Source organism: Callospermophilus lateralis, chromosome 13 (genome assembly GCF_048772815.1).
Source record: "Callospermophilus lateralis isolate mCalLat2 chromosome 13, mCalLat2.hap1, whole genome shotgun sequence".
NCBI classification, from domain to species: domain Eukaryota; kingdom Metazoa; phylum Chordata; class Mammalia; order Rodentia; family Sciuridae; genus Callospermophilus; species Callospermophilus lateralis.
Window position 1 is genome coordinate 65,604,896 of NC_135317.1, and position 23,885 is coordinate 65,628,780.

Sequence of the window (23,885 nt, forward strand, 5' to 3'; positions counted from 1 at the left end):
GATTAATTTGAATTGCCAATTTGATTGGATTAAGAGATGCTGAGATGCTGGTGATTAAGAGGCTTCTGGGTGTGCCAATGAGGGTGTGTCTAGGGATGGTTGACATGTGAGATAGCCAACTGAAGTGGAGACCCTCCCCAAGCTTGGGCAGCACCCTCTAATAGGTTGATGGCTTGGATGGAATAAAAGTGGAAAGAACAAGGAAGCAGCAGCACATACAAGCTCCATTCTTCTTGAACAAGTTCTAGATTGCTGCTGCAATGGCCTAAGGATGTCTGACTCTCTTCTTCACTTTTCCAAAGTGGACTCTGCCAGTGATTCCAGGGTGTTTCCAGATGTCTTCCATCTTGGACAAGGGTAGCACTGTTGATCCTTCTTGTTCTGGGGCTTCAGCCTCTTGGCCTGCCCAGCCCTCCAGCCTGCAGATAGCCACTGTGGACTCTCCAGATTCTGGTCATGTAAGCCAACCTAATAAATCCCCTTTTTATAATTATACTAACTGTTGATTCTGTTCCTTTAAAAAACTCTAACTAAATATACCTGTGGACTCTTCTGGTTAAATGGATCCCTAGAAATCATCATTCCAATTTGTAAGGATAATTTCAATTTGTAATAATATAACCATCTGACAAAATGGCCCTTTAAATAACCTAGACAATTGAGAATATACTACTTTTATATACTTATATGTAAATATAGAGAGATTATAGACAGTCTACATATGCAATTGACTCTGCATATCCTTGGGTTTTGCATCTGCAGATTTAACCAACTGTGGATCAAAATGTTGTATTGGAATCCTGCTATAACCTGAAAGTAGTAGGGCAAAAATAGGAAAATATGCAATTCATGGTTGATTGAGTTCACAGGTACAAAATCTGCAGATAGAGAGGGCTGATTTAAGGAATTTGAGCATCTAGGGATTTGGAGGCAATCCTGTAACCCATTCTTTATAGACATTGAGGGACCATTTGTATGCCATAAATATTATTGGAAATATTGCATATCATTTATAAAGGATTTATATACATGTCTGTATATATAAGTATATTATATATATATGTATATTTTATATTTATATATATGTATATAAAATATACTCAATACCATGTCCAAAATAATTATGGAAATTGTTATGGTTTGGGTCTAGAAATATTTCCCCAAAAGTTCACATTTCAAAACCATGATCCCAAATGCAAAAAGGTTCAGAAGTTGGGCTATTAGGCAATAATGAGAACTGTAATCTCATTAGTAAATTAACCTATTTGATGGATTAATAATTTGAATAGACTAACTGGATAGTAGCTATAGGCAGGTGGAGTGTGGTTGGAGGAAACAGGTCACTGAGGATATGTCCTAGAGAATTTTCATCTTGTTTCATAAAAAGAATGTTCTTCATTCTTTTTATGACTGCCTGGATTGAGCAACAATTCCTCCACCACACCCTTCCGCCATGATGTTCTACCTCATCTCAGACCCAGGACAATGGAGTCAGCTGACCATGAACTGAACCTCTGCAACTCTGAGCCCAAAATAAACTTTCCTTCCTGTAAGTTGTTCTTGTCAGGTATTTTGATCACAGAAATGAAAAGCCAACACAGAGACCAAGCTTTAGTCTTTTCAATACCAAAAAGTTCTCTGAGTTTGTAACTTGTTTTGCTACTGTTGACTTGGTCAAGTTATTAAACACTCAGTAGATGACCCTGAAAGATGATGCACTTTTATAATTGTTTTATAACTGTTATTTGTTTTTACCAATTTAAAAAAAAGAATGAGGGAGTCAGAGGAGAAATGTAAAAGGTAAGAGAAGCATTACATTTTCTCTGAGTAAAATCTGGTTCCATCGGCATTTGTGTTTCTTTTTAAGATTATCTAAATCCCACCCTCTCTGACAGTTCTTTTTATACTCCTTGACCTATGTGGACTGCAAGCAAATGAAGAAACTTCTGGCCATTTTGTCTTTCTCAAAAAAAAAAAAAAAAAAAAGCCCATCTGTGTCTTTTTTCTGTTACTGCAATAACATAGGTATCTTAAATAACCAGAAAATCACCAACTGATGTTTCATTTCATTTTGGAATACTGACTATCAATTCATATACAAAAGAATAATATTATATAGTAACTTACCTAAATATGCTATACAAAAAAACATTCAATAAGAATCATGGTTTTTGTATAAAAATTATTCCAAGGATTAAATCAATGGCACAAGGCTTTGAATCCTTGCTTAAAATATGCTCCCTCATAGGAAAAAAAAAAAAAAAAGAAGGAAAAATGATGGGTATTCACATGATTGACAACCTTTCCAAATAGAAGTGTTGCTATAATTAAGCAATAATGTATGAGTGAGTGTACATTATGACAAATTGGAAGCTTGGTTGATTAGATTGAGCATATAAGCTGTCAGTATAATTATCATATTTTAATCATTTTTCTCCATTTTTTTTTTATAACAGCATTGTCTTCAGCCTCATTTGGTGCTTATTAGATTGATATTCTAAGAGGAATTGTACAACATAAAACATGTCCTTAAACAGGATGAACTTTAGATAAGGCTTTAGTTATGTCTATAAACATTTATAATGATTGCTGATGTTTCTACTTTCTTTTACCTACTGTTTCATTTTGTGTAAGAATAAAAATTTCTTTTTCAAGATAAAAATAACAACTTCTCAATAGAAATTGTGGAGCACACTTATTAAAAATGCTCACAAAATATAGGACTTATTCCTTCATTACCTGTTTGTCTGTAGCAAAAAATTCAAATAGATAACTCAATCCTTTAGGGAGCATGCTTGGGTTCTATTTCTTGGTTTGGCTTTCTTTAATTGCAAATGTTAGATCTGTTAGCCATTGGGAAGCAGTTGTTTGGGCTGGTGGTGACAGTTCAATTCTAAAGGCCACACATGTAGCCAGTGAGGAGAGAACACTAAGGGAAGGGAAAGATACCACTTAAGTTTTAAATAAAAATCCCATATGCTGTGATGTTGAAATTTATAAAAAAAAAAAAACTTTGAAGGGTATTGAATTAATGTTCATCTCTCTGCTCAAAATCAGAACACTAGCCTGACATTCCTAGCAATTTCACCTCCTAATAAGGAAAGAAAATACTCACCAGGTTCTTGGGTCTACATTTTGTTTTAGTGAACCACGTGAAGTTGGAGTGGTATGACATACAGAGTTTGGAGTGTATTATAATGTGCACACCTAGAATCTGGTATAATCTCCATTTCCTTCCATTTTTCAGGGTTCTAAGGGAGATACCAGAGCTTTGTATACGTCCCTTCTACTAGAGATGTCCTTATCGTGAAATTGTATGAACTATAAAGTTTTCCCATTTATTCATGAACTTTTCCTGAAGCCAAAGGGGGTGAGGGGAAGAAACTTATTAAAGATGTCTGTTACATGGAAGTAAATTCTACAATGGTAACACCATCACTAATCTGTATTAAGAGCAATCAAAACCATTAAGCAATCAGCCAGCATTCTTGTAAATCCAACAGTCTCAGGCAATAACTGGAGAAAAGATCATTCTTTGAGATGTCCAAATGTCTATCCTTCAAAGGTGTCTTTCTGTTGTATATAGGACATTTTAAAGAATATTTGGAAATTACACTGAAAGATTTTTATATATGTTGAACACAGACTAAAGTTCTAATGTAGTCTTAGGCAAGTATCAGGGTATCATAACTGGCATCTACAGGTTTGATTAATTATTAGCCATTAGCCATACCTTGGCAGGAATCCCTATGATACATAGGTTACTATATGAAATTGGTAATATTTTTGCAGTGGCATGGATATACTCACAAATCAAAACATTAGACTGCTAAGGTGATCTGAAGTTTAACTCAGAACAAAGGCATGTGAGGAATTGAGAGTAATAATAGAAATATTATTAAGACTTGATATGAGTAGTTGGTGTTTCTAAGAGAGAATCAAGGCTTAAGAAAGACTATGGTTGGAGGAATATGGATGTGGCTCTCAAAGTGCAGCATGAGGGATCCATGTATAGATAAAATATTTTTTTCCCTACATTTTTTTCACTGGTACATTATAGTTGTACATACTGATGGGACTTGTTATATATTTGTACATGCATACAATAAAAGATGAAATATTTCTTGACTACATTAATGGCAACATATTTGGGATATTGTATTATACTTTTGCAAGATGTCTCCATAGAAGGAAACTGGGTAAAGAATCAATGGGATCCTTCTGTATTATTTCTTACACAGCATATAAATGAATCTACAATTGCCTCAAGACAAAAAGTTTAAATTAAAAAAGGAGGTAATATTCTTTTGTAACATGCTTTAGACTGAATGTCTGTGTCTTCTGAAAATTCAGATATTGAAATCCTGACCTCACTGTTGATGGATTAATAATTAATTGAATAGACTAACTGGGTAGTAGCTATAGGCAGGTGGAGTGTGGTTGCACAATTATAAAATGCACAGTTATAAAAGTGCATCATCTTTCAGGGTCATCTACTGAGTGTTTAATAACTTGACCAAGTCAGCAGTAACAAAACAAGTTACAATGTTATTGGGCTTTGGGGCCTTTGGGAGCTAAGGAAGTTATGAAGGAGGAGCCCTTGTGAATGGGATAAGTGCCCTTATAAGAGAGGAGAGCTTGCTTCCTTCTCTCTCTCTCTCTCTCTCTCCCCCCCTCCAGGAGAACACAACAAAAAGACAGCTGTCTGCACAGTAGGAAGGGAGCCCTCATCAGCCCTGCCAGTGCTTTGACCTTGAACTTCCCAACCTCCAGAACCATAAGAAGTAAATGTTTGTGGTTTAAGCAACCCAGTCTATGGTATTCTATTACAGCATCCTAACCTAGAATATCTTTTTACTTAAACGTTTTATTTGAGTATAAAAATTATTCTGCATTGTCTATAGATTTATCAAACGTTATATTCAGAGGTAATTCTGATTTACCTTTTTTTTCCCCCAAAAAAGCTACCTGGCTGGATATGGTTGCACATACCTGTAGTCCCAGTGACTTGGGAAACTGAGGCAAGAGGATGGTAAGTACAAGGCCGGCTTCAAAAATTTAGGGAGATCGTGTCTCAAAATAAAAATAAAAATGGTATGGGAGGGGGCCTAGGGCTGTGGCTCAGTGGCAGACTGACTTTGAACTTGTGAGACTGACTTTGAACTTGTGATCTTCCTGCCTCAGCCCCCTGAGCTACGGGGATTACCAGTGTGCACCACTGCACCTGGCTATCAACTTTACCATCTGCCTTTTGATACAATTTCTTATGGTGTCTATTCAATGAATATCTAATAATGCTGGTGGTGACGTTATGAAGAATATACAGAAATTTCACACACATTTACATTATTTAGAATATAATCTAATGGTGATTTAAACTTTTAGTTCACCAAAACCTTCTTAAGCACTAGAATTAATATATATTTTCAGTAGTGAACAGTTTGATATTATGATTGATTAAAGGATTGTAAAAACTTCCAGTAAGTCCAAAAACTTATATGCATGCCATCAAACTATTTTCATAAGGATTTTATTGTCATATCAAAATTTACCGAAGGAAGTACTTAACGGTTTGTGACTTGAACTATGTCTATGTAGAACAGTACATTGAGTAAGAGCTTGGGCTGTAGGTTTGTATCCCAGCCTTATCATATGATTCATCCATGTTGATTAGTTTTACTGTGTCTCAGTTTCCTAGTCTGCAAAATGGGGATGATAATATTACCTAATAGGACTAAGGAGTTTATTAAGTGATATGATATATATTAAGCACTTGTCAGACACATTTTATGAGTTTAATGAATGCTCACTAAGGAAGCATGCCATTTTACCCTGAGAGAACGTAAAATATCTATCCAAAATTTATATATTAAATAACCAAAAAATTTTATATAATCAAACATCATGAAATATTAACTTATTCTGAAGATATACTATTTTGATATTTCATGTTTGTAGACATAAAATTAGGGTGAACTTGAGGTAGTCTTTTGGAACTATTTGCTTAAGATCTGTCCTAGAAACAACTTGAATTTTTAAAATATCACAAAGCATCATACTACTAACTGAACTCTTAACAGAACTCAAAGCCTACGTTCATTAACATGCATTGCTATTATTGGCATTACAGAATGACACAATTTTTTTTTGTCTTATACATTCATACAAAGTGTTGCACATTTTGTCCTGAATGAATGTGGACTTAGTCATTCATGTGAATGTTCTGTTTGTTGAGTTCTCTGTTTCTTAATTTTCCATTTAAATCTAAAATTTTTACTTTGAGTTGTGTGCACAGGTGGTAAGATCCTAAAATAGAAAGGTTTATACTGTTCATTTACTTTATGGCTCTGTGTGAAATTTGCATTTTTAATTTACAAACAACTTCAGATGTTGACAGAAAGAGGGAGATGGCGACTGCCTCCTGGCAGATCTTCACAGTAAGTGACTGGCAATCTAGTCACCTTTTGCTATTGAAATGGTATACTCAGTTTTCCAACTGCAGGATATCCAATGGTAAGGAGTCCCATTTTGTAGCTAAGACATCTCATTTTGTATCTACACACTTAAAGGGTTGCCTCTTTCCCACTTGGGCTTCCCTCCCAGATTTCCAATACAGCATCTCCTTTTGAGTAATTTCCTATGTCCCCCTGTAACATTATTCCATGGATTTGCTAGTGAAATGAAATACTGCAGTGACCTTTTTAATTCCCCTGACTTTTTACAATCTTGGAAATTTAGCACAACAGCAGGAGTTTAATCATATTCACTGATGTAAAAGACAAAATAAGGCACCTTTAAATTCAGAAGGAGATGTGACCTCCAAGGTGCTGGGGCCTTCAGAGATTCCAGCTGTCCCCAGGGACTGTGGCAGTCCTGCTTCTCCTGTTTCTCAAGCTGCATCACCACATCTTGGGCTGACACATTCCCTTGCTCACATTTGATTTTGAAGCTGTTAGGCAACAAATTCCTGCATCTGCACCACATTTTAAAAATGTACTTTCCAGAATGTTCATGTTCTACATTCACTTCTTTTATAAGAACATCATTTTAACTTGTTCAGAATGACAATTTATTCAAAGGCTTTGATTTGATTTTTAAGATGTACCCTTTGATGTTGGATATTTAAAGTCTCCACAACTTGTACCAAACTACAGAGAGCTACATGATGCATGAGGCCACCTACCCATTTGTTTACATGTGTGTCTGAAAACTGGTGGACTGATTTTTTAAATCAAATGGAAAGGTTAGGCTGATTCCTTGTGGGTTTGGCAGTGCCCCATCATTTAACCAAGTGCCATTATATGTGTTTTTTAGTTTTAGGTCTCAATTGTTGTGTAGTTTGGTTGATGGATGAGATGGCCTAAAGAAAAGGAAGAAAGGAAAAAAAGAACAATGTTCTTCACATAGCCCAAAGTGACAGAGCAGATCAGCTCTCTTAAATCCCCTGTCCATACAGCCATTGTGATCAAGGTGATTGATGAAGAATCCTATCAGCTCTGAGCTGTTGAGGTGTCAAACTGATAGGAAAAAAACAGTACTCACAGTTTTCCTGCAAACAGCTTGAGAGGTCAACAGCAAACACATCTCCACAAATGGGTAAGGCTTCTGTCCTTCAGAGACATGCAAGTGATTGTCAATTTACGTTTGTCATGAGATTTTGGTCTCTGCAGCTTTCTAGGTGGTTGCCTTTAATCAGGGAATCACTGACTGTTTCATCTTCCATGGCCACTTTTCCCAGTCTTATTAAAGACCTTGTTAATGGAAATTGAGATTCCGTTTTAATAGTAAAATGACACTGGATTCTTGTTATTTAATGTCAAATGCAACTGAAAAAGTATGATACGTGATTTATTTGCTTGTTTTCAAGTGTTTTTTCTTTTCTTTTTCCCACTTCTGATAGTATTTGTGGATTATCATGGTTACAGGGGTAGAGAGCAGCCCTGCTGCCTCTCAGCCTCACAGTTGGAGGACAAGGAGAGACAGACTACATACTAGTTATTTTTTTGGTCTGGTGCTATTAGGCTCTGAGCATAACAAAATATTAATGCTTGGAACACTCTCTGCACTGTATAAAATGGATTTTCTGGTAAAACATACTTAATTCAAGCATATACTAACATTAGCCAAACCCAAATACAGTTTTAAGAATATACAATTGATTTATAATTACCTTAATCTTTGATAAATATTTGAACTCTAAAATATCATACATTCCTGATCATTGAACTACAGATTTTTTTGGGCAAGGCAGATCTTTATATAAAACTGCTTATCTCTTGGTTGAACTGAAAATACTCAAAGAATAATAATAAAGATGTCATTGCTTTGATATGAGACAGGGGAATTTCAGGTTTCAGAACTTTGTTGTATTTAATTTGGATTAAGCATAAGATAATGTATCTGGACACAGTTGATAAGAACTTATTTTTTTTTAATTTAAAGACCTATTTAAAGAAGAGCAATCTCATTTAAAAGAATTTTGGGGAAAAGAGGAAAAATAAGCAGGATATATAAATGCACAAATAGTACCACTATCCAAATAAAAAGCAATATAGTATGAGCATTTGGTATTGGTTATTTAATATTTTTTGAATATGCAAAGATTTTTTAAAATATAATTTTGTTCATTTCATACATAATTCTTTAACAACCATGGTTATTTAACTTAACACGATATACAAGACACTTCCAAATTATTACATCACTTTCACAAATTGAATACCCATGTATTCTTCTAAGTTCTGTTTGCAGACATTGTTGATTATTGATTCTCCATTGAATCCTTGCTTTAAAAAGCCCCAATTTGTTCAAATGGTTATCACCCTTCTACATGACTTAGGGGAGGGTGGTCTTTTTCCTTAGAAATCCTGGATTGAATCTCAATCAATCATAGTTTCCTATTCTTATACTGATTGTCTGCGGAGTAACATGTAACTCACGTGTGTCCAGTGAGATACAAATTTTATTGTTTTGCTTATAGCTCCATTTCAAGATCTTAAAATATTGTCTGGTGCTTACCAAATGCTGAATAAATAACCAGTAAGTGAATGAATGCTAAATGTTCAGGAGTTTTCCGTTCAAAATAAGAATTTAATAGAAAAGATTGTTTCTTTCCGGACATTGCTGAGTTTTGATGTGATGCCAGGAGATTCTGCAGCCATCTTGCTACCAGCACAAGAGTGAAGGCGATCTACAAATGAGATGGTTTCAAGAGACCAAAAGAAGCAGAGCTTAATGCGTCCTTGCAGATTCATGAATTCTGGATTTCTTGAGATAGTGTTCCTTGTTTAAGGCAATTTGATTTAGTGGTTTCTATTACTTGTTGCTAAAATGATCTCACTTGATACATGTTATTCTACATTAGAAATTTCCAGAGGTTTTAAGAAATTTATTCAAAAAGAGTTTAATAAGCTTTCATTTGAGACTACCTGCCATTATAAGACATAATAATATAACCACTTGCTAGACTTAAGGGATAGGTGGATGCCGATTTTTAAGAGATCACATGAATGTAGTATTTATTTTGTAAAAATCCAATACTTTTTTAATATTTATATTTCATTTTTTGGTGGACACAACATCTTTATTTTATTTTTATGTGGTGCTGAGGATCAAACCCAGTGCCCCGTCTCTGCCAGGCAAGTGCACTACCACTTGAGCCACATCCCCAGCCCAAAATCCAATACTTAATAAAACCAATATTTAATGAAACATGGTAAATGTAACTGTAATCAGCATTCCAGATCTGTAAATTTCACATCTGTGAACTGGACCAATATCAAATTGAAAATGTTTTTTAAAAATTGTGTTTGAGGGGCTGGGGTTGTGGCTCAGCAGTGGAGCACTCACCTAGAATGTGTGAGGTGCTGGGTTCGGTCCTCAGCACCACATAAAAATAAATAAATAAAGGTATTGTGTTCAACTAGAAAAATATTTTAAAAATTGTTCTTGAACTGAACATTACAGACTTTTTTCAGACATTGTTTCCTCAACAATATAACAACTACATAGCATTTATATAGTATTAGGTCTTATAAATAACCTAGAGATGATTTAAAGTACATGTGAAGATATGCATAGGTTGTTTGCAAATACTACACCATTTTATGTGAAGGACTTGAGTATTCACAGATTTTGGTTATCTTTGGGAGGTCCTAAGGCCCATCCACTAAGGATATTAAGTGATTGCTATATAGATTTTCCCATAATATAAATATCAGCATTTTGTGGACCTTTCTATAGGACCAGATAATTCTGAGTCTCAACCTGCATTGCTTTCAAATCTGTGCATAGAATATTATCTTCATGTCATTGCCAAGTTTCTAAAAGTCATTGTTCTTGAAATTTTAATGGCTTAAAATATATTATTCCTCATGGTTTCTATGGGTCAGGAATTTGAGACAGACTCAGCTGAGTGGTTCTAACTATGGGATTCAGTGATGGCTCTTAGATGGTGGTGGGAGATTAGTGACAAGGCAGGGGCTAGAGCATCAATCTGCTAGAGTATGGGCCTCTTGGTCCAAGGGAGAGAGGGCCCAGGATGCAGAAGGGTGTGATTTCATACATTTGTTCTTAAGTCAGTGCAACATGGATTTGCATCTCTTCTAGATCAGATTTAACTTTGATTCTTTTTGATCTCATGCTTTTTATTCAAGCATTGTTCTCAACATGTATTATGACCATGATGTATTTAATTATTTGTCTCTCCCATTTGACTATATGGACATGAAAGTAGACATTACTTCTGTCTGGTGCACCTAGCTGAGTGACTCAGAATGTCAGCAAGGTTTTCTCCAAAGATGAAAGTGAGTGAGTGAGTGAGTGAGTGTGTGTGTGTGTGTTGCACGCACACTTATGTACACACATTAGGAAATTATGTAGAAATTAACTTGTTTTTGTCCCATTAGAGCTATACTTCAACTATGGTGAATATATCAATGGGATGTTTCAAGTTATCACAGGAAAGACCATTTAATAGTAACATCTTTCCAACAATGGCTCAGAGGGCATCAATGCAATGAGCCTGGTCATGAGAGTATAAGCAAAGGCCATGTGCGTGTCTCCCAGGGATATATGCAATAGATCCTAGTTCTGGATGGACAGTGAGATTAAATGAACCTCAATTCCCTTCTAACACTGTTTATCTAATCCTGGTAAGGTAAAATTCTAATTATAGTGGATGAGGGAAATTAACAATAAGTTCCTCATGTAGACACAGATATTTGTAGCCATTTGTGCATATACCCATACATAATTCTTGGTCCTCATGGAGCTTAGATTCTAGTGAGGGAAGAAGCATAAATAGAGCAAGTTTAGATAGCAATTAGCACTATGAAAAAAATAGATTAACGTGCAGAGAGTGATTGGGGTTGAGACAAAAGGGCATTAGATGAACTGGCAAGCAAGAAAATATGTCATGCTTTGATAGCGTTTCTACAGAGACAAATGTGCAGGAAATGTTTAGTATTGCTACTTTGAAAGATATCTTTATCTTTGAGAATCTGATTTTGTGTATTGTGTGGATGCCAAAGAAGAAAAACATAGTCACTCATCTGGGGAAGTTACAATCATTTGGGGAAAAACAACCAAGTCATTGGTAAAGGGTTAAATAGTAAAACAGAGCTGTCCACAGTAAACCAGACTAGAGAGTAAATGTAGACTATAATGAAAGGAAAAAAATAATGTGGTTAGGAGCAATCAGGGAAGATATAGAAATTAAGAGGGCTCTAAAAATATATAATTTTACAGTAAAAGCATCAGAAAACCAAATGTTCAGATTATGGCTAATATGATAATGGAATGCCTGTTATAGGCCCGCATATTTGATCTGTTACAAATTTCTGACATGCTTCTGCATGTAAAATATATCATTGTAAGCTCAGGGCCCATTAATATGTGCAAATGTTCATGCAGCAGATGGCACCTCACTGTATAAACATTATCAATGCAGATATTAACAGCTAAAATGTTACCTATTTCATGTACCTACTTCTGTAACATGGACCCCAAGGATTGCTTAATTGTGAAGGTTTTTGATATACGATTTCATCTCTCTCTCTCCATTTTTTTTTTGTCCAAAGAAAAGAACCTTCAAAACCATCATGCATAATGTATCTATAAATGGCAATAATTAATTTTACTATTTTCTCTCAAACATGAATAGATACATATTGCAAGTTCATGCTCTCTTTTAGGGGAAAGTTACTGATATTAGAAGAAAGAGTTGCCTGCTTGCATTCATTCATTACTTGTTTATTCAAAAATAATTATTGATACGCTACTATGTGCCTGGTACTGAGAAATCAGAAGACAGCAAACACTGATACCATCCTTTCCCTTAGGACCTGTGCAAATAGCAAAGAGTTCAGAACAAGATCAACCATGGTGTGATGAGGGAAGAACTGTACAGGATCTCTATCTAAAGAGTTCCTGAAGAGTATACTCATTAAAAAATATTTTTAGTTGTAGTTGTCACAATATCTTTATTTTATTTATTCATTTATATGTGGTGCTGAGGATCAAACCCAGGGCCTCGCACGTGCTAGGCGAGTGCTCTATCGCTGAGCCACAACCCAGCCCCAAGAGTATATTCATTTTTAAAAGAAAAAAAATTGGGCCATTTTTATGACAGAAATGAATGCCAACATTTATTAATGAACACATAGAATTGTTTTTATATTAAAATGCTTTGAAGTTTACTTTGCATGACTTACAAGTCTCTGCCAAGAAAAAATTCTCATCTTCAAAGCAGAGTTTTGAGACATATAATCATATCAAAAATTTCATATAAGAATAAAAAGAAATGTCTCTAAAGGAGAGAAAATGGTTTTTATTATTTGATAAGCATTCCTGAAATAATCTTGGCTGTAAGAACAGAGCAATGTAAAGTCTCTCTTTGGTTTGTGGGAATATCAACTTTTCATGAATAAATTAATTAAAAAAAGCTTTATGTCTTTGATTTCAGAGATATGAGGAGAATCCCCCCAACCCTCAATCATGCACACATATGGAATGTCCCCCTGAAACTTCATTCAACAAATTCTCAGTAGACTATGAATTCAATCTCCTGCACTATACAAATAACCAATTCAGTATGACCAGCCACCCCATACACTAATTCAATTTAAAGCTATTGGGAAATGAAGAACAACCAGATGTTGATCTTATGATACGACCACACATCTGCCACTGCAGAAGGATTTATGAAATGCCGCAATGGTGAGAATATTTTCAAACATCAGCAGTATTCTCTTTTCTGAGTGTCACAATGCCTCCTGGATGAAGACATCAAACAGTCACAAACAAGAACAACAAATTTAGCACTAGGGCTCTGCTCACATATACCAAGCAAAATGGAAATATCATGGAATTAGGAGGATAAGTTTTAAAAATGTCAACAATGTTCACACTGGCCAAATATTTTTAGGGTACATAAATTCTGCAAAAGCTTCCCCCTGCCCCCGGCTACTTCATTTTTTAATATGCAGAAGTAGATATCAAATTCTGCATTAATCCACTTTTGAATTTTGAAATTTAAGAATAAAAATCAGAAAAGCTTTCTGTTTTTTTTTTTGTATAGTGATGTTTTAAAGAATTATTTGAGGAACATGTCAAAACGACAAAATAACTAAGGAAATCTACTTTATAAAATATTACTATTTTCAATGTTATTATAATTTACTTATTGCATTATTTAAGCAAGATGTATTTCACCTAGTATAAACAGATACCACTGTACTAGGTTGTTAGTCTTAGAGCATAGTTTTCTTTATCAACTTTGTGATTCTTTTGGATCATTTTAATTTTAAAAAATAGTATATGGGTTAAGAGAGTAATTATCAACCTTGGTTCTGTCAATTTTCTTTTTAATGTTTATCAGGAATTAATATATTCTTTCAATTTAAGGTTTAAACTTTTTTGTTGTTATTCTTGCTTTTTGTCAAAAACAGCTTTATTTTTTGTTGTTGATTTTTAGTTTTTAATTTTTGTGTGTGGAGATTTAGGAAAAGTTCATTTTGATTCCATGGACATTATATAAAAATAATTTTATGGATCAATTTTATCCATATTAAACAATTTAAATATGTATTGATTATTATTTGAAAAATATTTACTGACCAATATTTTGATTCTTTGGAAAGATATCTTTAATGCAAATAATATTTAAGAAATGTAAATATAAAAGAGGGCTCAAGATAAAATCAAGAGGAGAAAATGAAAGTGTTATGTAAACTTTTCAGAAGATAGAAAAAAGAAAAGGTTTTCCTCTAATTTTTAATTTGATTTTTATTTTGTGAAGGCCTAGATGGTATGGTGAAATAGCCTTCTTCTTTTCTGACACTCTTCCTATTGACCACCAGATGTCAGACTTTCACTGCAAATTTAAACTTCAACCACCAGTAGGCACCTTTATTTTTTTTATTTGTAAATACTATTCTGAAATCATGTTTTTTATTTTAATTGCAGCACACAACTTGAAAACTTACTTTTGAATATTAATTCTCAGACATTGATTTTAACTGTTTCAGATATACACTTATAGTGTTCATTTGCAGTATTCTGATTTTCAATATGAGTTTATATTTGAGATCTCTTTATATTTACACATTCACATAAGTAACAGATCTCCTTTTAATAAAAATTGTATCCAAAGATGCCAAAACAATCTGGCTCTATTTTAAATAAAACAAAAACTGGATAATTTAAATTTAAGAATGTCAAAATACAATTTATTTTTTTGATTTTAACAAAATTAAAAATAGGTGGAAAATAAGTGTTCCATTTTTCATATAAAATCTGTTTCACAGGGTGTTATTTTCTCACATCTATAACATTATGCCAAAATTTTTAGTTTTTTCATTCAAAAACCAAATATAATTTGATTTAGCATATTTAATTTTACATAATTTTAACCATAAAAAATTAAGCATCTCAGTATTTTACTTCGTTTTTATTTTGTATATGCTATGACTCGAAGTATGAAATGCTACTAAAACATAAATTTATCCTTTCACTGAGCTGTATGTAAGGTTCTATGAATACTGAATACATTTTACGTGATGTTCTATAATGTTTTTAAAGAATCATGTCTTATTTTTGTGTATAATACCTGAAATGCATTAATAAAAGTATAGCATAACAAAAAATATATAAAAATAACTGAAGAACTTTGGTATTATAATCTTTATGTGTATTAAGATTTTAATATTTACTAGTTTATGATTTCATACTATACAAAACCTAAATGATGTTAAGAAGTTTATAACTGGAAGAGCACAGGTCATCAAAAAGCATATTCTGTTTAAATCACTCAAAAAATTTTTTAAAAATACACAGACACTATCATAAGCATGAAAGTATATTAGCATATTGGTAAGAACTTATAAACATGCAACTATAATTAATGTTTCTGACTTGACATTTACAATAGTAACATTGTAAAGTTACTAAGTTTCTAGTTACAGCAAATTAGCATGAAGTTATATATTAAAGGAAAGGAAAAGAATGTAAAGAAAAGCAGAGACTGTTGGATTGTGTATGCAGGGAATTATCTTATTTAAACCACATCTTTCTACCCTTTTAGAATCAACTTGCCTCTTGGCAATGTATCAAAAATAACACAATTGACACTGTTCTCTGTCTTCACTCCTGATAAAAACTTTATAGTCCATTGTTCTCCTCAATTGAAAAATAATCAACTCCCTAGAATTGCTAACACTGACAATGGATTGTCCTGGTTTCTTTCATGATCATCCTTTAATTGTGTTGATTTTAATAATTTTATTAAAATAAAAATATAAAGAACTACTTTGTTATTTTTCAGTGTAAATATAGCTATTTCTCCCTTAATTCATTAAATGTGAGTTTGAAATCTTTCTTTTTTTAGCATCAACTGGATATATTTGTCACTGACTTTTCACTGCTACAAGACATCTTTCTTTTATAAGAGGAGCTTCATTCAATCGGGTTTCTTTTAATATGTACGTATGCCTTAGTAAGTGAATAAAACTTTGCTTTTGCTTGATAGTAGGTATTTCATCCTCATTATTGAGACTATGCTGAAACCGTGAATACTTGTCAAAGATTCATTTTATAATCCTGAGATTGGTTTGGCATCCATGATTTACACAGGGGCTCTGCTTACAATAATTGATTCATATCATACTTAAAACACCCTGATCTCATTTATAGGCATCTCAATTATAGGAAGCCATTTTAGCTGTGGCAATTTAGACATATTAAAAGGAAAAGAAAGAGACACCCTCTACTCCCTTTGGATTTCTGCAACACATGAAAGAATTAGGTCATATCATGTATCAAAATAAAATCCTGTTTACTGACCTTTCTAGACTCAAATGGTTGCCCTGGAAATGTAAAATAATGAAATGTATTTCATCTTGAGCAATATTTGCATAGTCAAGAATGAAAATATTATCAATCCTGTTATCTTCAGGTACTTGTTTTCTATTAATAATTTTATAGTAGCAAAGTGACAAAACAGTTTTGAACTATAAATTCTAACATTTAAGTCAGTTTTCTACACAGAAGCTATCAATTCTAACAACCTAAAATATGAAATGCAGCATAGTAAGTGTATTTGCTGAATATATGGACAGGCTAGTTTGTCTTTAGAGGTATGGGTTATGTGGTGTAAAGAATTACTCCATAAACAATTCTATGAAGATGTGAAAAAACTTCTTCAAAACCAGTTGATCATATTGCTTTAAGTATCAGAATGCTTTTCATTTTTGGAGGCTTGGATTAAAATGCAGTAGCTCTTAAAGAAAACATGGAAAGTTCCTTTTATATTCAAATATTTGTGAACACTTGAAATGACAGAGAATAATTGGTGAAGTACTGGTTCTGAAAGGCAAACTGAAGCAACATTTTTATTTCATAAATCATTTAAAGGCTATTTAATACAGTACATCCCTTCTAGTTACGTGCTTTTCGTTGAAATTTCATCATTGTTGCAAAGATTTAAAAAAAAAAACAAACAATAATATCAGCATTGGAATTTTATCCACAGAAGAAAACATGTTTTGTAAAGTAACAGGAGTATTTTTTATAAAAAGCATTTTCAAGCAATTACATAAAGCTACATAAAAATACAACAAAATTAGGTTACTGTACTTAATATTCCTTGCTTGTGAAACACACTCATTAAGTTAATAATATCATTCCTATGACTTACCACCTCTTAGGTATGGGAGGACATTTCTCTGGAGGGAAGAGGAAACTTTGAGTTTTCCTGTCAACTGTGAATATTCTTGATTTGGCTGATGGGAGTCTTGATCTCCCAATCCTAATATCTTCAAGTGCAGGGAAATCTAATTCATTAACTTTTCCAAATGGTTTTAAAAGTTTCCGTTCATCAGGGACCATTTTGACCTTCTTTATCCACACCACTCTAGAGATCAGTAATACAAATGACAAAAACTGATACCCATTAGTCAGTAGCCCCAAAGCCCTCTCTGTTTGACTAGACACTCTAAAGGCAAATTATCTTTGTACAATAATATCCATATTTAAATGAACTCTTATACACATGATACTAGATTACAAGTTTTCTAAGATCAGTATAATACCATTTTATATGTTTTGATCCTAAAATTGAGACAAAATATTTTCTAAAATGTGTTCACAGCAAAATGTATTTTGAAAATATCTGGAGAGAATTTACTTGTTTCTCTTCTTTTATGTTTAAATCAAACACTAAAAGTAAAGTAAAATTCTAATAAATGGCCCATTTTCAGCACAAAGGAGAATTGTTTTTCTTCAAGTTACTCCAAACTCATGAAATAGTTTTTCAAAACTCACTTACTTGAACAAAAATGAATTAAATTTACATTTTCTCTTTTTAACAAATGATCCCTTAATAATTAGAATTAATATAGAATGTCTTCTAAGTAATTAAAAGGATAGGGGGCATTTGTGAAGGATTTTAGTCATTAAAGAAAACTATTATTGAATGTTTATTTTATTTACAATATGAATAAAATATTTGTAGTTCATTTGTTACAAACTAATAATTTTATAAGTCAATGTAATATATAATATCTATGAATACAAAAGAGAACTTTTGTGATTTGAATTTAGAATACATTGGAGTTTCTAGAATGCAGTAAAAAAATAATACAAAGATTTTTAAAGATTAAGACAAATGAAGACTAATTTTCAAGGTTATATATGCTTGTGAGTGGTGGTATTGAATTCCCAAGGCTGTGAATTTACATTTTTTTTTTTTTAGTTTCACAAGGCTGTATTATCCCTTCCAAAGGGAAGGAATGCATAAGTTTTTTTATTTTCTTTAAAATAAAAATATTAATACATTAATTTAGATATAGTTTGTTACTTTCCTTAGCTAACTGGAATTGACTTCATTAAGGTGAGATAAATAAGTAAATCCTAATGTTTTTAGTTTTTTAAAATAAATAAGTTAAAATTAACTAGAAATTCAATTTTGAGTGACAATATTAGAATAAAAAATGTATCAAGTACTTTAAGATGAATCTGTAGGAATGAGGGTATAATGAGATGAATTTTCTTAAAAATTCCTTAATTTTGTATTAGCCTATTTATTTCACTTATAGAGTTTAAATTTCATATACTATATACATTTTATTAACATTATACAACATTGTCTATAAGCAAATAGGCATTTCAAACTGTGCTAATACTTTTAAAAAAATAGAAAAGATTTTAAAATAAAGCTTAAAAGATTTGCATTATGTTAAGATTTTCACTCAAGATAATTTTTTCATTACATTGTGTATTTTCAGTATTTTCTTGAAACAGACTATCTATACATGGACCTCTGTTACTCTTGTAGAAAAGATTTTTACCTTTTCAGGAATAACTAATATACTGAAATCACTCTCCCTTCACTTCTGTAATTGCAATCATTAATAAACATTTGTGTGGCAGTGCTATTACCAAGAAGTACCTAAGGTAAATACATACTTTACAAAATCTGGATTATGTTCTCAATTTGCACTCCATTTCCTCTTTCCACTTGGTTATACTTTCCCCACTTCTCGTTTATTTTCTTAATCACAACTTCCTGCACCTGTCTGAAGAACCACAGTGGTTACAGTTACAAGCACTGGATACAGAAACATTTCTATAGCCAGTTGATAAAGAATATTGATTTATTTGGGGTGCTTTTTCTTGCCACTCTACTGTTTTCTGTCCTTGTCACATTTGCTCCTGGTATCGGACACTTCTCTCTCGGTTGTTTATTTCATTACACACCCCTGCCAAACTGTACCCTCTGGAAAGACTACTCCCAAGTCTCATGGATGCATTAACTTTAATTTAAAATACTGGGTTTCTTTTGAGAGTTGGCTTTGTGTTGGGGTGTCTTAAAAAAATCTATTTACTTTGGGAACCAGAGGATTTGTGAGAATTTCCTTCTCATGTTTTCTTTTCCAGTCCCCACCTTAATGTCAAATAAGGTGGGGTTGTGCATTTTGGATAACTTCATGTCCCAATAATACTTCATTTGTAATGCCTAGCTCCTGAACAGAATGTTAAGGAAAAGTAATATGCAGATAGTAAACCCCTAAAGATGGTTTAAATTTTTTTTTCTCATTTGCATAGCAAGATTTAATTTCCATCCCTTAAATATGACGAATTGCTGAGATTTTCTCCAGTTAATGCTTTTAACAGCTCCCAATAAACTTCATTAATCAGGCAAGCTAGAGGCCCAATGTGTAGCCTGGAAGCAGCTAATTTGCTTGATGAGACCCCGACTTTAGTGAATAAACAGGTGTATAATCTGAGGGCTTTATGGCCTTAATTACAGTCTAATCAGTTCAGCAGTTGGCGGGCAAAAGAGAAAGAAAAAAAGGTTGATGGTGGCAGGAGGGGACTCAAAGCCACTTTTCCTAAAAATAGGAGACATGCACTCTTTCTTATTACATTACTATCTCCAATTTACTCTCCCAGTCTGCCTCCTCTTTTCCCTATCTCTCGGCCTTCCTTTTCCTTAACCTCTACTTCCCCTGCTGCTGGTCTTAGCGTCTCCCCTGGAACCACCCCGCTTCCCGGTCTTGGGTTCTGCACCTCCGCGGATACGGGTTTCTTCTTTTCCTCCGGCGATGGGGTCACTTTGCTCCCCTCTCCTCGGCTGGCTTCTCCCTCTTTCCTCCCCTCCTTTCCCGCCCTCTCCTCTCCCGCCGGCGCGCCTCCCGCCTCCCGCTCCCCGCCGCACATCCTCCCTGTCACCCGTGGGCCGCCTGACAAATCACTTCAAGGGCAGCCGAACTTTGAAGGACAAGACAAAGCTTCAGCATATGGTCCAATCCCCAGATGTTTGTCTTTCTTCCTCTTCCCCTCCCGCCTCCCCCTTCTCGGGGTTCCTTTGGAAACCCTGCTCCTCGCTGCCGGCTCCGCGCGCTGCGCGCCGCTCCCTCTCCCCCACCTCCAAGTTCAGCGCCGGCTGAGAAGTAGCTTAACGTTCCTTTTACATCTTTTGTTTCGGCCGCCTCCCTTTCTAGCCGATGAGTGGGGGTTAAGGCGAGATTTCTTTAAACCTAATGGTTTATGTTTAACTCAAATTAAAGCAAGTCTCCGGGCCAGTTAACGCGACGTCGGGGTGCGGAGGAGGGTCTGGGAGAGGCCCGGTGCAACGCGGGGAGAGGGTGCTGCGGCACACTGGAGGGCTCTGGACAGGGCAGGGTCCCAAGACTCTTACGCTGTCCCGTGGGCTCCGTCTGGGGAGCTGCTACGGGTCCCTGAGCTACCGAGAACTGGGGGTCCCCCAAAGAAGGGAAGGGCGCTCAGCAGTCGGCGACTGCGTAACACCCCCACCCCTAAGGGGCCCAGCTGCAGAGGAAGCGACCCTCCTTCGCTTTACAGACCAAATCCTGCTGTTCCTCTGCAGGGAGGGTGGTGGAAGAGGCACCCCGGTTTGGGCAGAATGCTGCTGCTGCGCCTCGGGTGGTGGTGGGGAGGGGTCCTGCGCGCTGCGCGCGGGGTCAGTCCGGTAGGGCACTAGCCTCCTTCCGGGATATGTGAGGGTCTGGGTAGGGAAGAGGCAGCGACCCACCGCTTCACGGCCGATTGAATCCAGCTGGGCTCAAGCCCCAGGCGCCCTCGAGGCTCTAGAGTTGGCCGGACCCCACCGATCAGTGATTAGCCCTCCTTTTCCCCCGTATTTCGGACCACCCAGACCTCCCACCGGGTGTTGTCTGGTCAGCGGATGACCCGACACCGCAGAAAACTGGTTTGGTGTGGAGTCGTGGACATCTGGGCAGGCCAGCTCTGGGGCGAAGGAATTGTTCCAAACTGCCAGGCAGTTTACTTTATTCCACCCCCTCCACCTCCATCCTCTTAGCTGTGAAGGATCCGTAAGCGCCCAAAGTCAGGCACACACACACACACCCTTCTTAATCAGCTGCCTCTATATATAACCACACAACTTTACTGGCACTAGGTCAACAAAAGCCGAGAGCGCGGCGAGGAAGATAACCGCAGTGCAAACAATGAAATAAACGGGACGTGAATGTTTGCATATACATTACCCAGTGAAATCCGATTGTCCTAGGACAAGCTAGCACTCAAACGCTGCACTCGTTTTATTTCTCCGTAATTTTATTTGCCTACATTGAGAGAAGGTGGAAGGTAATAATCCTGCATAAGAAAAATAAAAGGGCATCCAGCAGTCTATTCTGTTCCACAAAATGTTTTAGAAGTCTGAGCATGTGGGAATGTCCTGTAGTACAGCGAAACTGGGCTCACACAGAAATGCAAATTCTAACTCAAGAAACCGAGTTTACATATTCAGATGTTGTATTTATTGTCACCGCTCCCCACCTTGTTGGGGAGAGTTTTCAGTTATTGACTGGGGTATGTTTTTGTTTATTTCTCTCTCAAACATTCTTTAATAGGTAACATTATTGTTTAAACTGAAGCATTTAATTATTTTAGAGACCCAAACTCATATACATGAACAACATACGCAGTAAAATACATAATCAATATTCTATTCTTTACTGGTATACTAGAAAACAGTTCTACACAGAAGTATTATCTCATAAAATATTGACTTATAAAATATGTACTTAAAATATATTTTCACCACATATAATCTCAGTAAGTGGCTGAATTGGGAGGTAATTAAAGTATATACATTATAGTTGCAATTTCTTAAAGTAGAGTATGGCACTATAAGGAACCATTTAAATATTGTAATATTAAATCCGAGTTTCCAAAGAGAACTACAGTAAGAACTTAAGAAAAAAAAAAAAAAAGAAAAAAAAATTCTCTGCTACCCTCAACTAAGATCATATAGTCATTTTTGGATAATAAGTGAGCCTTGACCTTTTGTTCTTTTTCCTTTATGTGATCATAAAGAAACAAATGTCTGTGCTAGGACTGGATGAGCAAGACGTCTCTAAAAGAATGGCCACGCTCAGCATCCTTTACTTATCTAAACTAAATTACAGCTTAATAATATTGTGTCTCGCTGCACGGGTGCTCCTGTATTACCTGAGCGGACTGGGGCATCTTGCTGCCTAATTTCTCTTTTGTATTATGTCTTGATAATCAAAATATATTATTCTTTCTTTCTTTCTTTTTTTTTTTTTTCAAAATATAATGGGAATCCCTCCTCCCCTGCCCCCAAGTTCTGAAAATTCTCAAACCGCCCTGGAGAAATACAAATGCACAAAGCACAGGCGAAGCAGGCCCTGTGTTCAGCACTCAATCATTTCCTGTCACAGGTGCAGCCACTATGCATTATCCTGCCATGATTGATAGAGTGGGTTTGTGCAGACTGGGGGAGCTGGGGAGGCTCAGATGGGGTCCTGTCATTTGGGCTCCATTTCATACTACCTGTAGGGAAAAAGGAATTCTTTGCAGGGATTGGCTGTTTAGTGAGTTTTAAATTTTAGTTCCTCATATATAATGGAAAGGTCATAATTTCTAAAAGTTAAGTATAGCTTTAAGCTCTATCTTAAAGTAAACTTCACGCTGGGGGAAAACAAAAACAAAACAGCTAATTGGTAACAGACTTCATTTAGAGTTGGCATGCTACAGAAGTACACCTACAACCTAATTTCCCAGAATTACATTACAGATGTAGGGATTTTTTTCCTTAAATCTTAGTCTTTAAACGGAAGCCAAAATTTTGGGCTGATCCCCTCAAGTAACTTAAGGATACAACTATCTAATATTGAAACTGGTGTCTATATAAGAAGTTGAAAACATGCTGTCATGTCATTGTGAACCACTTTACTAGACAACAAATTATATTATTTGCCATTTAATAATGCGCTAAACATAGAGAATGTAACATAAAACAAAGCAGAAATCTTTATCATTTTAGATTGTGGCTATACTTCATTTTTGCTGGGGAGCAGATTTTTGAGTTTGCTTTTGCTGTGATCAGTCAAGATCTTAACTAATTAATGTAAGATCAAAGTTGACAACCATCTCACCAGTGTTATGTAAAACTGTAAAATCCTCTAGGTCCTTCATTTCTTTTTGAAATGGCTAAAGGCAAAATGATTTGCATAAGGAGGTCTCAGATTTTAAAATGTAGAACTTCTTTCATTGGGATTATTAAGTGGCTTTCAATGATGTCCGCAGATGTTCAAGCACCCACTGCAATGCTTTAATATTTTTTCCTTGTGGTTCTTCCATGTAGCCTAATAAATTGTTTAAAAATGATAGAACTGGAGAATTAAATGGCTTTGAAAAACGTTCCCAAATTTTTTGATACTAGGACATTCTTTTACATCAATATATTTCCATTTTATAATTGTAGCAAACAATATTAAATATCTCTGGAAAAATTGCCAGCTAAATTTTGTTCCTGAATATCAAGTTATGTTTTGTACATTTTTTAACTGACAAATTATACCCACATAAAATTAAAC